Here is a 12,278-nt window from a genome sequence, read left to right on the forward strand (position 1 = left end):
GGAGTACCTTCCATAGGTCTCAATTATTTCAGCTGAAGGAGCCCCTGCCCATCACTTGCCTTGCTGGTGGATGGGAGTACCTTGGGTGCAGCCCAAGATGTCTGCAGGCACCAAGAAAGTCTCAGACAAAGGAAGAGTGGCAACACTGTTTGTTGCCTCTTCACTGAAGACCCATCTTCCTGACACCTAGCCAAGCCTGGCTTCTCTGGAAGCTAAATAAACAAGCATTGAAAGAGGTTAGCTTTCATACGAGCCAAGGAAAAGACAGTTTGCCCTACTGATACGTTTAAGTAATGTCAGCCAAACACCAATACCCAAAAACAGCGCTGTGGATATTTGTAAGGGGCCAAATCACGAAGTCTTTAAGTCATTTATTAGTCATAGCTTTGAGGGCTTCATCAGACCTCTGTGATACAGCAGGCTATGCACTATATTGAGCCCAGTCACTTGGATTAGACTCAGTCACATCACCTGTATGGACATCCACACTTCTGCCAAAATATAGGGAGGAATAGGATGGGTTCAGCTCTCAGTAACTCATTCAAGTGGTAAATCACTTGCCTGTGCCTTATCTTGCATTTGAATTTGTCTGGCTCCAGTTTCTGGCCTGCTGTTTTGGAGGAGATCCCTTCTCTGCAAGGTATTTTCTCCCCAGGTAGGTATTGTCATGCAGGGCACTTGTTGCTCACCACAGGATTCCCCTCCCAGTTGGCACCAGCCCCAGAGGCAGAAGCCAGAGTCATACAATCTGACACTAAGTAAACACCCCGGCTCCATTTGAATGGAAGGGCAGTCCAAGTGGCCTCCCAAAAAAAAAAAAAAAAATAAAAGGCACAAAAACCCCTTACGGGGGTCTGCTGTATTTGTTTTAGTCCCCCTTTTGCTGTCTAGGGGAAGGGGAAAGGAGAGGATAAATGTCCCTTAGTCCTTTTCTCCAAGCCCTTTCAGCTCTGGTCGGGTGGGGTGTGTATGTCCCAGTCAACCCTGTACTGGCTTTCAGCTCCCCTGGAGCTGAAGAGTGAATAAGACCTCCAGGACATTGTCTCTAAGCTGATAATTGCAGCCTCTTCACTGGCACAAGGCGTCTCTCATGCCATTTTGACCCAAACTATGTCTTTTTTTCTGTATATTTTTAATTAGACTCAAGAATGCAGAAAACCCAGCGTGAGATCCTTTCATTCCCCTTTGTTTAATATCTGTTATTATGACATTAAGTGTAGGGTTTTGTTGTGGTGGAGAGTTCAAAATCCCCCTCGGTTCTGCTGCTGTAGCCATGGGTTCGTGTACATTAAAGTGGTCATTTTCGGATTAGCTCTTGCCTTCCCTTTGATGCATGTGAAACGCTGAGCCAGTTAGATGGAGAAGGCATTTTACCTCTTTTGTTGCCTTTCCTCACAACCAACGGCAGCGAGAGGACGAAAGCCCCCTGGCTCTCTTAAACCAGAAAGGAATTTCCAAAGGGTTTAAAGCTTTAGTTGCCACTTCTGTCTGGGGTTGCCTGACAAAAAATAGAGCGGGTTTGCTTCCAAATAGAGCAGGCGGCGACGAGCCTCGTATTTGCTGCTGTTGTCATCGTCGCTTGTGTGCCTGTTCACTGGGAATTTGGGAGTCCTGAGGGCAGTACCGAGACTGAACAACGGCACAACTCAAAACTTTTCTCTGGGATAAAAGTTTAAAGTAGTGGGAATCAGAATTTTGCAGCAGTCAAAGCTGGGTTGTTTTTTTTTTTTTCCTCATCACTCTTCCTTTTTTTTCCCCTCTTCTTTTTGGTTTGGCAGTTAATGGGAAGCAGAACAAAGGTTTGATTGAACAAATGCTAGATTTCACGTACACTTCACATTACACAGGCAGCCCTATGATTTCTATCCATTTACATAAGACTACACTCTGCATGGTTGTTTCTGTGGGATGTCTCATATTTTCTTCCGAGGAGAGAGCATTCTTGAGCCTTCAGCTCTTCCCACTTTAACCATTCATATCATTACAACTACTCCTAAGGGCTCTTGATTAAAATAAAACTGAATCGAAAAAAAATAAAAATGGTTAGTTACAAAAAAAAAGAAAGAAAATACACACACACAACTTTTCTGCTGCCTTAGACATCATCCCAAATATTCGTGTGAAAGTCGGGCAAACAGGGGGAGAGGGAGTAGAAGGTCGGGGTGGGGGGGAGGAAGTGTTTATGTCAACACGGCTCAGTGATGGAATAATGTGCTCCAACGTGAACTCAGAGCCGCGGGGCATGTGAAGTCACAGCTTCTCCAGGTGACAGGTGCTGCAGCCGTTCAGATGCGAGGCAGCCGCTGCTGCTCCTGTCCCGCCCCCGCCCCGGGCATCGGGAACCGGGGAGCAGGGGCTGCCCCTCCAAACGCAGCTCCTCCGCTTGACATACGGATGGGAAAAAAGGGGGCTCATGAAATATTCCTGATCCACCAGAATAATTTTTGCCTTGAGAAACCTTCTTCCTTGTTTTGGGGTGTTTTTTTTGGTTTTTTTTTTAGACCCTAATACGTGCCTAATCAGCAAGATATGTTTTAATTTAAAAGCCAGTAGACTGCAGCTAAACTGCGCTACCGAAATCCGATGTAAGGATAATTTGGAGTACTCAAAACCGCTGAGTCAGCGGCGGAGCCCATCTCCATGGCTAGAATATTGTTTTTAACTCCCGCTGCTGTGTTTCACTTACTGTTATACCGATTGTATCATGTAATTATTGTTTGTTTTCCAAAAATGTAATTACTTTTTTTTTCTTTGTTTCCTTTGCGACGTTAAATCTGCCAAATGCCTGACTAAGGCAGCTCCAGAAAATAAAAAAGAAAAAAAAAATTAAAACTACTGAAAGAGGAGGGGGGGGGTCTTTTTCTCTCTCAGTAGCCGAACATTTTGCCTCTCAGGGACCTTTTTCCATCGACTCTTTCGTAAAGATAGCGGCACGTGTAGAACCCCGGCCCGGTTTGAGGAAGATACCGGCTCCGGGGCAGTCCCACGCGTTCCTCGAGTGGTTTTCCCTTCCGGCCGCGGGATGCGGCCGCTCTGCACGGAGCGATCTGCCGGGGGGTTAATAACAATGATACCAATAATAACGATAATAACATAAAGCTGTGGAGGAGGTTCCAGCCTGCTGCTGGGGCCAAGCTGCACAACGGGAGCAGGAGGCCCGGAGTTCGGGGGGGTGCTCTGGGGGAGCCGGAGTAGTCCCCTGCGTGCCCGTCTACCCTCTCGGCAGGCAGAGGGTGAGGCTCGGAGTTCTGGCCGCCGGCGGTCTCCATCCCCCGGCGGGAGCTGCCGGGGATGCTGCCCCGCAGCCTGGAAGGCGGAACCCGGCGCCGGCCGCTCGGTGGCAAGTTTGGCCCTGGGGCCGAAAAGAAGAGAGGATGCAGGATGCTGACCTCCCGATGAAACGCGTTGCTCTTCTTGGGGCAACTTTAAAGTCTCAGCCCGGAGCGGAGCAGGGAGGGCAGCCCGGGCGGAGCGGGCTGGTGCGCCAAAATGCGGGGTGCGCTTCAGCTCTCACCGTGCCCCATGTGTCCAGGCCAGAGCCGGAGGAGTCAAATGCCCAGACCAGTGCTCAGCAACGCGCCAGGAAAGGTTACTCGATTTTCCTTCCTCTCTAATGTAGGTTTCGGGAAGAGTGACACAGTGTAATATGGGCTCCCCCGATAAATTATACCTGCTATATTCAAAACAGTGCAGAAGGGTCAGAACTCCCCAAAGCCAGCAAACCTCCCCCGTCTTCCCTGGCACGTCCCCCCGAGCAAGAGCTTGCGGGCAGCAGCGGGGAGGGACCGGGCAGCTGAAGAACACTTCTCACCGCACCAGCGTCAGACATTGCTGCCGGGCTGATTCTGGAAAGAGGATGGATGGGAAGGGTGGGAAACCTCGCCCTCGCCTTGCCTGTGTAGAGGATCAGCCGCCTAACTCCTGTCCTCAGGAGCGGGGCTCTGGGATTTCTCAGCACGGAGAAACAGATAGTCCCTGAAACCGCAGATTTTGTTTCTGGCAAACAATGCTCCCCCAGCCAGCGTTTGTGTGCGAGACAAGTAATTGTGCTCCCTTGCTTAAATAAATCATTGATGGGTGAAATTACACATGCTCACTTAAAATGTAATGTGATTAAGAGATTATGGGATCGCAGTTAATATGTTGCCTCACAGCTTCTGGACCCAATTCCTGACACCAGAAATCCATCAGCTACAACTGTCCCTCCTTGCGGGGAGGCAGCTCCTCCTGCCACCGGCAGCCGGGAGGGGGGACCGGGGGTCTCCCGCCTCTGCTCCCCACAGGGGGCCGGAGAAGGTGAGAGGGAGCGTCAGGTTTGCGTTCAAATGAATAATAACTTCTTGCTGTTGTTGTCTGGGGGGAGGAGAGAAAAAAAAAAAGTTAAATGGAAAGGCAGGAGACGGGGGGGGGGGGGGGGGGGCGGGGGGGGAACGAAGGGCTGGGGCTGCGCCTGCAAGCTTATTACCTCTCATCTGAAAGCTGCTCCATTTCCTCACACATCGGGTAAGTCCTTTATCATGAGGTGGCACAAGCCCTGCCGGGGGCTATTGGTCGCCCCGAGGAAGGAGCCGGGATGGCAAGCGGGATCCTATCATCAGGCTGCATAATAACCCCGGGCTTGCCACAGCTGCGCTGTGACCCTTTGTGATGGAGCTGATAGCGCTCCCGTGAAATAATGTCCTCCTTTTGGGTGTGAAATCACCATGTTTATTAATTGAGCTAGACATGAGGGTTACCTTTTTCTTTCCAAGCCATGAAAATTTGTGATTCAGGGCAAATGGTTCCCCCTTCCCCCCACAAGTTGGGTTGCCAAGGGGTTGAGAGAGAAGGACCAGCTGGGGAGAAGGGCTATTTTGAAGGGTCGAGAGGGACTGAGCTTTACGGCAAGTTCGGGGTAGATTCATGCACAGACACCCCACACCTCGCTCAACCACAAAAGCAGCCCCCCACTCCGGGCAAATACCAACTCATTCCCACAGGATGGAAGCTGGGGTGGGGAGGGATGCGCACCGCACAGCCTGCCCTGGCCGTCCCGCGTGGGGATGCGCGGCTCCCCACGCCGCTGTCACCGCGCATCCCCACGCACTTACTTTAGGAGGTGGGTCGTGCCGAAAGACTACGGCACTTTCCTTCTTCCTTTTTTTCCTCTTTTTTTTTTTTTTCTTTTTTTTTTTCTTTTTTTTTTTTTTTCTTTGCAATTAGGCTTGTAACGAGCTTCTTGCAGCATGTGCTTCTGGGCCAATAATACTTGTATTTAACCTAATTAAAGCCGACCTTTTAAAATACCTGAAATATAAACACGCCTTTTTTCTTTTTTTTTTTTTTCCTTTCCCCCCTCATTTCCTACTCTGATTTAACAATTTAACGTTTGACTCTCTGGGCTGGAACATGGAACCTTTCACCAGAGCACGAAGAGAGAGAGAGAGAGAGGGGGGGGGGAAAGTAGCAAAAACCTGCGAATGAGGCGGAGGGACTGGCTTTGCCCGAGCATCCGCGACACGCTTCCAGGTAGGCAGCTACCCCCACCCTTCCCCGCCTCCCGAGGCCACATTTCTTCTCCCCTCGCTCCTCCACTTCCCCATCCTCCTCCGGTGGGCGAGCTGGGTGCCTCCCAGGAGCCGGGGATGAGAACCTCCGCCCCGCTGGGGGGTCGGGAGCCAGGCGGGGACAGCCAGCTCCCGGGGAGGGGTGCGGAGGAAAGGGAAGCGCTTCTCCCTGCGCGCCGAGCAGCCGCGCGATTTTCAGCCGAGCGCTGCCTGCCGGGGGGCGGGCGCAGCTGCGTGGGGCCGGACGCGAGCCTCCCACTGGAGGCAGCGGCACTCCTTCCCGGCCGAGGTGGGGCTGGGCTGCGAGGCTGAGGCAAAGCCCCCAAAATAACTCGGTCAACGAGTGTGTGCGTTAATGCCCTCTACGCCCGTCACACAGGAACCGAACGAGTCTGTTTCCCGTGAAAGCCCACCCTCGCACGATCTCAGCGAGTTTTTTCCGATCAATAGGAAATATAAACATTTTTTTATTTTTTTTTTCCCTAGGGCAAGCCCGAATATGCTAATTTTAATATTTTATATTTTACTTTTTTTTAAAAAAACCCTCTGTAATCAGAATTATCCTGGGATTATTGTTTTCCGCTGAATGACATTACAAAGAATTTTGTTAAAGAAAGCCAGACTAATTGCTGCCAGAAGAGTCTTTTCATAGAAGAGTCTGGTTTTCATAAGGCAGTTTCTGTGGATGTTGTAGTTAAATACAAGCGTAGAGGAATAGTGGAAAAGGGATTTTTATGGGAATTTTTTAGATAGAGATAGATAGATAGATAGACAGACAGATAGATAAAGGCGACTTTTCTTAGCAGCAGGAAAGACCCACGCTTTAGTAAAAACAACTATTCAGGGATTCACGGGCGTGCATCGAAAGGAGCAAAAGCCGGCACACTCCCGAGTGGCCGTGTGTTTGCCGGGCGGCTCTGCGGGGCTCCCTCGGAGCGCAGGGTGGGGAGGATGGAGGGTGTGAAATGTGGCCCGACACCCCGTTCTCTTGTGAAGGTCTCGGTCCTCACCTGCGGTGAACCCAAGAGCGCTGATGGGGGGAGGCAGGACCCCCCCACCCGGAGCCCCCCTGTCCCCGCCTCCCAGCAGCAGCAAGGCGGACAGGACAACAGGCAGCCTTAGGGAGCACAGCGGCCTTCCCGGGAAAGGTGGGCCCGGGGTGATGGGGGGGCTGCCCCCCATCAGCCATCCTAGGCAGCTGCGTAGAAACAAGAAGTAAGAAAGACCTGAAGAGTCCCGCAAGGATGGAAAGATTGCGCACATTTTTCTCTCTCTTTCCCCCCACCCCGCCTTTTCTTTCCTCTTTAATCTTAAATCTCCCTCGGTTAACCATCCTGCCTTGTTCTTCTTTTATTCCCTCTTCTAGGGGGTCCTAGGCAGAATTTTTAACCCCCTTCGCAACATCAGAAACAGAACAGGACTCCCTCGTCTGAAGGAGAAGAGAGTGAAAACAAATGAGTAAAAGACGGAGCCTTTCCCTGCAGCAGGGCAGAGCCTGCCCCACCGTGCCCCTCTGGGGTCCCGAGCCGGCCGGGGAAGGCAGGAGCATCCCTGCTCCTCTTCCGTGCCCAGCCGCTCCGTCCCGCTGGGCTGGGGCTGGCTCCGCCGGGTGAAAGTGGAAGATAGGGATGGAGACAGATTTCTGCAAAAATCTCCCATTCTGCTGACCACAGAGAGTCGCGGGAGTTTTCCAGCTGCTAATTCCCAGCCCTTCCCCAATCACCAGCAGCACAGCCACCGAGAGGTGGGGGTTCCACACACCTCTTCATAACCTGATGGCGGCTTGGACTACCGGAGCTTTTCACCGTGACAGGGAACGGAGCTCAACCACCCGGCGGGATGGCTTTCTTTCTTTTTTATTTCCCTTTTTTTTCCCCACAACAACAACAACAACATCATCCTCTAACGCCTTTGCGGACTGAGCAACCTCAGCCCGGTGATGCTCGGCCGCCCTTTTGTTCCCGATGGGGAGACCCGGTCTGGCTCGGCTCGGCCCGCCGGGGCTGCGGGGAGCCCGGTCCTCCCCTCCCTCCTCTCGCCGGAGCGGGGACGTGATAAAAGGAGACAGGGCTCTGAAAGGATTTGATTGAAATGGCGTGTGCCAAGCTGATGGGAGCCAGCGAGGGACAAAGCGCCGAGGAGCCATGGACACTCGAGCAATTATTCCTCCACGCTGAAGGTGGATTAGTGCAATGGAAAGAAGCATATGTTCGGCCTGGGGCGACACTCCCCCTGGCTGGGTTTAGAGAATGAGAGCGGAGAAAGAGGCTGAACCTGGAATATCAACTATCGGGAGACAGCCCACCCCACCCCCTCTCATCCCAGCCTCTCCAAAAGTCTCAGGGATGGAGGCATAAATATACACGCCCATAAAGATAAACAGATAGATACGAACAAACACGCAAACACCCAAAAATATGGATGAGCACACACCTCTAGGTACAGCTGCACGTGCACACGGTGCTGGCACACCGGCTCTGCAGAGATAGGCAGGAGCAAGAGGCGCCCTAGGTGAAAAACCTCCCTGAGTATGACAATGCGAACAAATAAACAGTCGGCCTCCAAGAAGGTCACAGCAGCAGCCAGTTCTGCTGGAGGCTCCCGTTTCCCCAGAGCTTTCCCAGGAAACTTTCCAAAAGCAGCTGCAGCAAGGAATGGATGATCTCCTTATCCCCTACCAGGGCCATGTCCAGGACCTCATGGAAACACAAAGCAAAATCTCAATTGCCCCTTTTCCATCTGATTTTTTTCTAAGCCACGGCCACCTCCTGTTTTCTTTCCTTTTCCCTAGCTCCCTGCAAAACCCCATCCTTTCCAGCAGGATAGCTGCAAGCTCTCCCAAGGGCATGAGGTTGGGAAGAAGCCCCAGCAGCCAAACTGTCAGCCCCCATCCCAAACATCAGCATGCCAGAACAGCCCTCATCAAGGCTCCGTGGCAATGGAACACCCATCAACTGCTGTCCTGGATCATCTACACCCATACACAGGTGTATACGCACCAAAACTTGGCAGGCATGGCAGGAGCACATTTTTAGCACTAGTATAGTGTAGCTCATTAGGCCTAATGAGGAAAAAGAGCACTGAGGCCAGGCACAGCCCCTGCTTTCCCCCCAGCACTGCCCCGCTGGCCTCTCCCAGCCTGGGCGCACGAGCAGGTGCCGCAGCAGGGGATGTCTCCCCAGCTGTTGTCCAAGCCGTCCCGCTTTGCAGGGCAGAGGGATCAACTCCACCACAGGAGAGGAGGAGACAGGACAAGCACAGGGAGCAGCATCCAGCAGCAAGGCAGAGGGTAAGGAGGACAAGCTGGAGGGAAAGGCGCCTGCCAGCAGACTTTAATGCAAGGGAGGGAGAGAGAAAGAGTGAAGAAAAGGGAATGCAGCTCTTCCCTTCTCCTGGGAGCCCCAAAAAATGCTCTGCTCTGCAACCAGAAATGTGCCCCAAATATTTCACATCTCTGCTTCTTTATCCTTAGCTGTGGAGATCAGGATGGATCATACGCAGAGAGGAGGGGGCCAGCTCTGCCCAAAGCAGTGCTGAGGCAGGAAGTTCTGTGGGGTGAAGGAGCAGGTAGGAACATAACCAAAAACACTGTATAGAAGCAATATACATCCCTCAACCTGCGAGTGTAACTGCACAGCTCACACTCCCACTAGAACAACTTTCTATTCAGAACCCCTGCATCTGCTTTTAATCAAGTATTACAAAGAGACTTAACTATACCACAGGCAACAACAGCAGCTTGAGAGCATCTCTGGACAGAAAAGGTCTTCATGTAGATGCTGCAGATCCCCTATAAAAAAATAGGATATGTGTGTATGTGCACACAAGGCGCTCAAGGAACAACATGGTGAAATGGCTTGCACTTCACACCCAACAGTCCACCTTCCTGCTGAACAAAAAACAATGTTTGCTCACCTAAGCTATGCTTTCCCAGTTTACACTCCTTGCCCTGGCTTGAAGATCCGCTGTGCAAATGAGCTCTGTGACTACAAACAGGACAATAGCCATGGAGCTTGGAGTAACCTCAGGGCCCTGGTTTTGAGAGGGAAACTACATCCTCTGGGTGCCAGCATGTGCCTTGCAAAATCAGAGCCTGAAAGAAAAGTGCCACAGAGAGCCAGCAGGTCCCTCCTACACTACCAGAAAGCTCTCAATAGTCTTACCCTGATTTCCACACTACATTCACTCAGTGAAGATGCCCTAGCTGCTCTGTTGGTATGATAAAAATTTTAGGCCACCAAAGTTAAACTCAGCATCAGAGAGACATGACTGCAGTTGTTGTAAGAGGGAATAAAAGACCACAGATTTGTCACCTTCATATCTACAGCACCAGGAAGGAGTAACAGTTCAAGGATACAGATATTTAACGCCATCATGAGCTATATATCTGTTTACCCTGCCTGAAATATCAGCTGTTTCATCCACCCACAAAAGCCTAGGAACTTTAACTAGAAGAAGAAAAACAAGGCTATTTTGCTATTCTGAAGCCAGTAAGACTCTGCTAGTAACGGGTGATAAAAGACTTTTACTTTTCCTTTGTTTCCAAACGCTTGCTTTAAACTACTTATTTTTGGGAGTTTGGGGTTACTAAACTAAATACTGCAAATGGAGAGGCTGCAGCCTATGCAGAATAAATGATTTAAGAACTGGGTTTGGCTGATTTATTTTTTCCTTCGTATTGGAGATAAAAAGAACGAACACATTCTAGTAATCCCTACTCATTTTCACAGCCATTCTTGCACCTGTAACTCAAATAATGAAGCCATTTGTTATTTATATTGCACTTTCCCCTCCATTCTAGATTTCTAATGATCTGACCCTGCTTTATGGCCCTGACAAAGCCTGAAACCGGTGTGGACTTCCAATAATTGAACGATATAAGGAAAAATCTTTAACTGGAATGAAGCAGATGTTAGCTTCATGCAGTTCCCTAACTTGATTATTCTTTGGACACGTTAGACAAGCATTAGTGATTGATAATGATGCTAATTAACCCCTTTCCTTTCCAAAACAGTAAACCAATGCCAGCAGGATTCTGCAAACAACACACACAAAGTGTATACCAGTATCTGTTCAAAGTGGATCAGGGACACAACTTCATTGCCTGGTGCTGGACAAAAACCTTATCCTGCTGACACCAAGCTGGCTCCAAATCCTTTCTAGGAGTTAACAGCTCACACTGCTTGCAGGGCAGGGAGCAGAACATAGCTCTTTCATGCAGAAAAGGTGCACAGGACAAAATTGAAGGCACCATTTACATTTTGTAGTCCCAACCTTTCGCGTTTGATTATGGAGCCAGTTTAAATCACTGTGCCCTCACTAGCTGGGATGGACTTCCCGCTGCTCCCCGTCAGAAGTGCGCTCATTATTTTAGCTACACGTTCCTAACATGAGGGCTGAGGCTCTGGGAATCTGGTCTGGGCTGAGACATGCATGTATCAAGGAGGGAAAGGGAAGTGCACATTCTGGAATTTAAATGGGAGGTAGAAAACGAGTAAACAAACAAGGAGCTGATCTGATTATGCAGTCGAATTTATCATGGACAATAAAGAAATTGCCTTTAAATGTAAGAGTTTGGATAAATGAATACTCCTAGCAAGTGAATAAAATGTATTCAATTAACTAAAAACCTTGTGCACTTCTGAACTGAAGTGGAATCGACTGTAATTGATTTATTTGAAACCAGAGGTTAAGGACTGAATTAGCTAAGTACAACTGGGTATTTCAAGCCACTGACTTCTCAAATGTCAAATCTCTTCTATTTTAAATATTATTTCAGCTGCGGGGCATTGCTGTCCTGATGGCTGTTCCACCAGTTAAATCTCAAATTATATTAATATTTGATTTTTGGAGGGTGGGGTAAAATACGGTACAAAGAGGAGGGCTGTCCTTGTTCACGGTGAAAGAGCACCAAGCTGTATTTTGGTTCACATGCAGGAATCAGCTCAGCGTGGCAGCAACGCTCTAACGTTCAGCCACCACTCACCCTCGCTTCAACTGATCTGGGGAAGGGAAAAAATAACAACAGAATTTTGTTTAGTGTATAAAAGCCTGACCTAGAATTTCACTACTGCACCTCGATCACAACACAAAAAATGCTTCCAAAGAACACTGGAGTAATTAGCACGTTTTAGTAACTGCACATTGGTCACAGCAGAAGAGGCTGAACGGAAGCTAGTCTGATTTCCATTATCGCCTGTAAAATCCTTCCTTAGAAATAATAGTAATAAAGAAATCTATGCAAGGTCATTTCATTTCTCTTTTTTGGTGGCTTGCTAATCCAGCAGCAGGATACCTAAAATGTGCTCTCCTACCATGAAGTAGCTAATTATATCTTTAAAACATTATTTATTATGACCTTATAATGTTCTAGCATAAGACTGCATTATACATTGACCAGTATAAAACGATTATATTTGGTACAGGTTTCAAAAAGTAACAAGCATCTGTAAATCCAGATATGAATGAATGGTATTTAATAAGATTGTTTTCGTTTAAAAATGAGTATTTATGTGTCGCTGTAGAAAGAGCAGCAATGTATTGCTGTTTATGAATGCTATTGTGCCTGAGGTTAGGATCCCACACACAATCTGAGATGCAGCCAAGAAAAACAGCCCTGATAGACAATGCTTCACTTCACCTGCTACAATACTGTGCATTTCATTTATGTCAAGAATATGTACAGTTAGGGTTCATTCACCTCATTATTTTGTTACATCTACTTTACGGTTA

This window comes from Pseudopodoces humilis, chromosome 1 (genome assembly GCF_049639895.1).
Source record: "Pseudopodoces humilis isolate 2021_Gansu_Grassland_sample_001 chromosome 1, ASM4963989v1, whole genome shotgun sequence".
NCBI lineage: Eukaryota > Metazoa > Chordata > Aves > Passeriformes > Paridae > Pseudopodoces > Pseudopodoces humilis.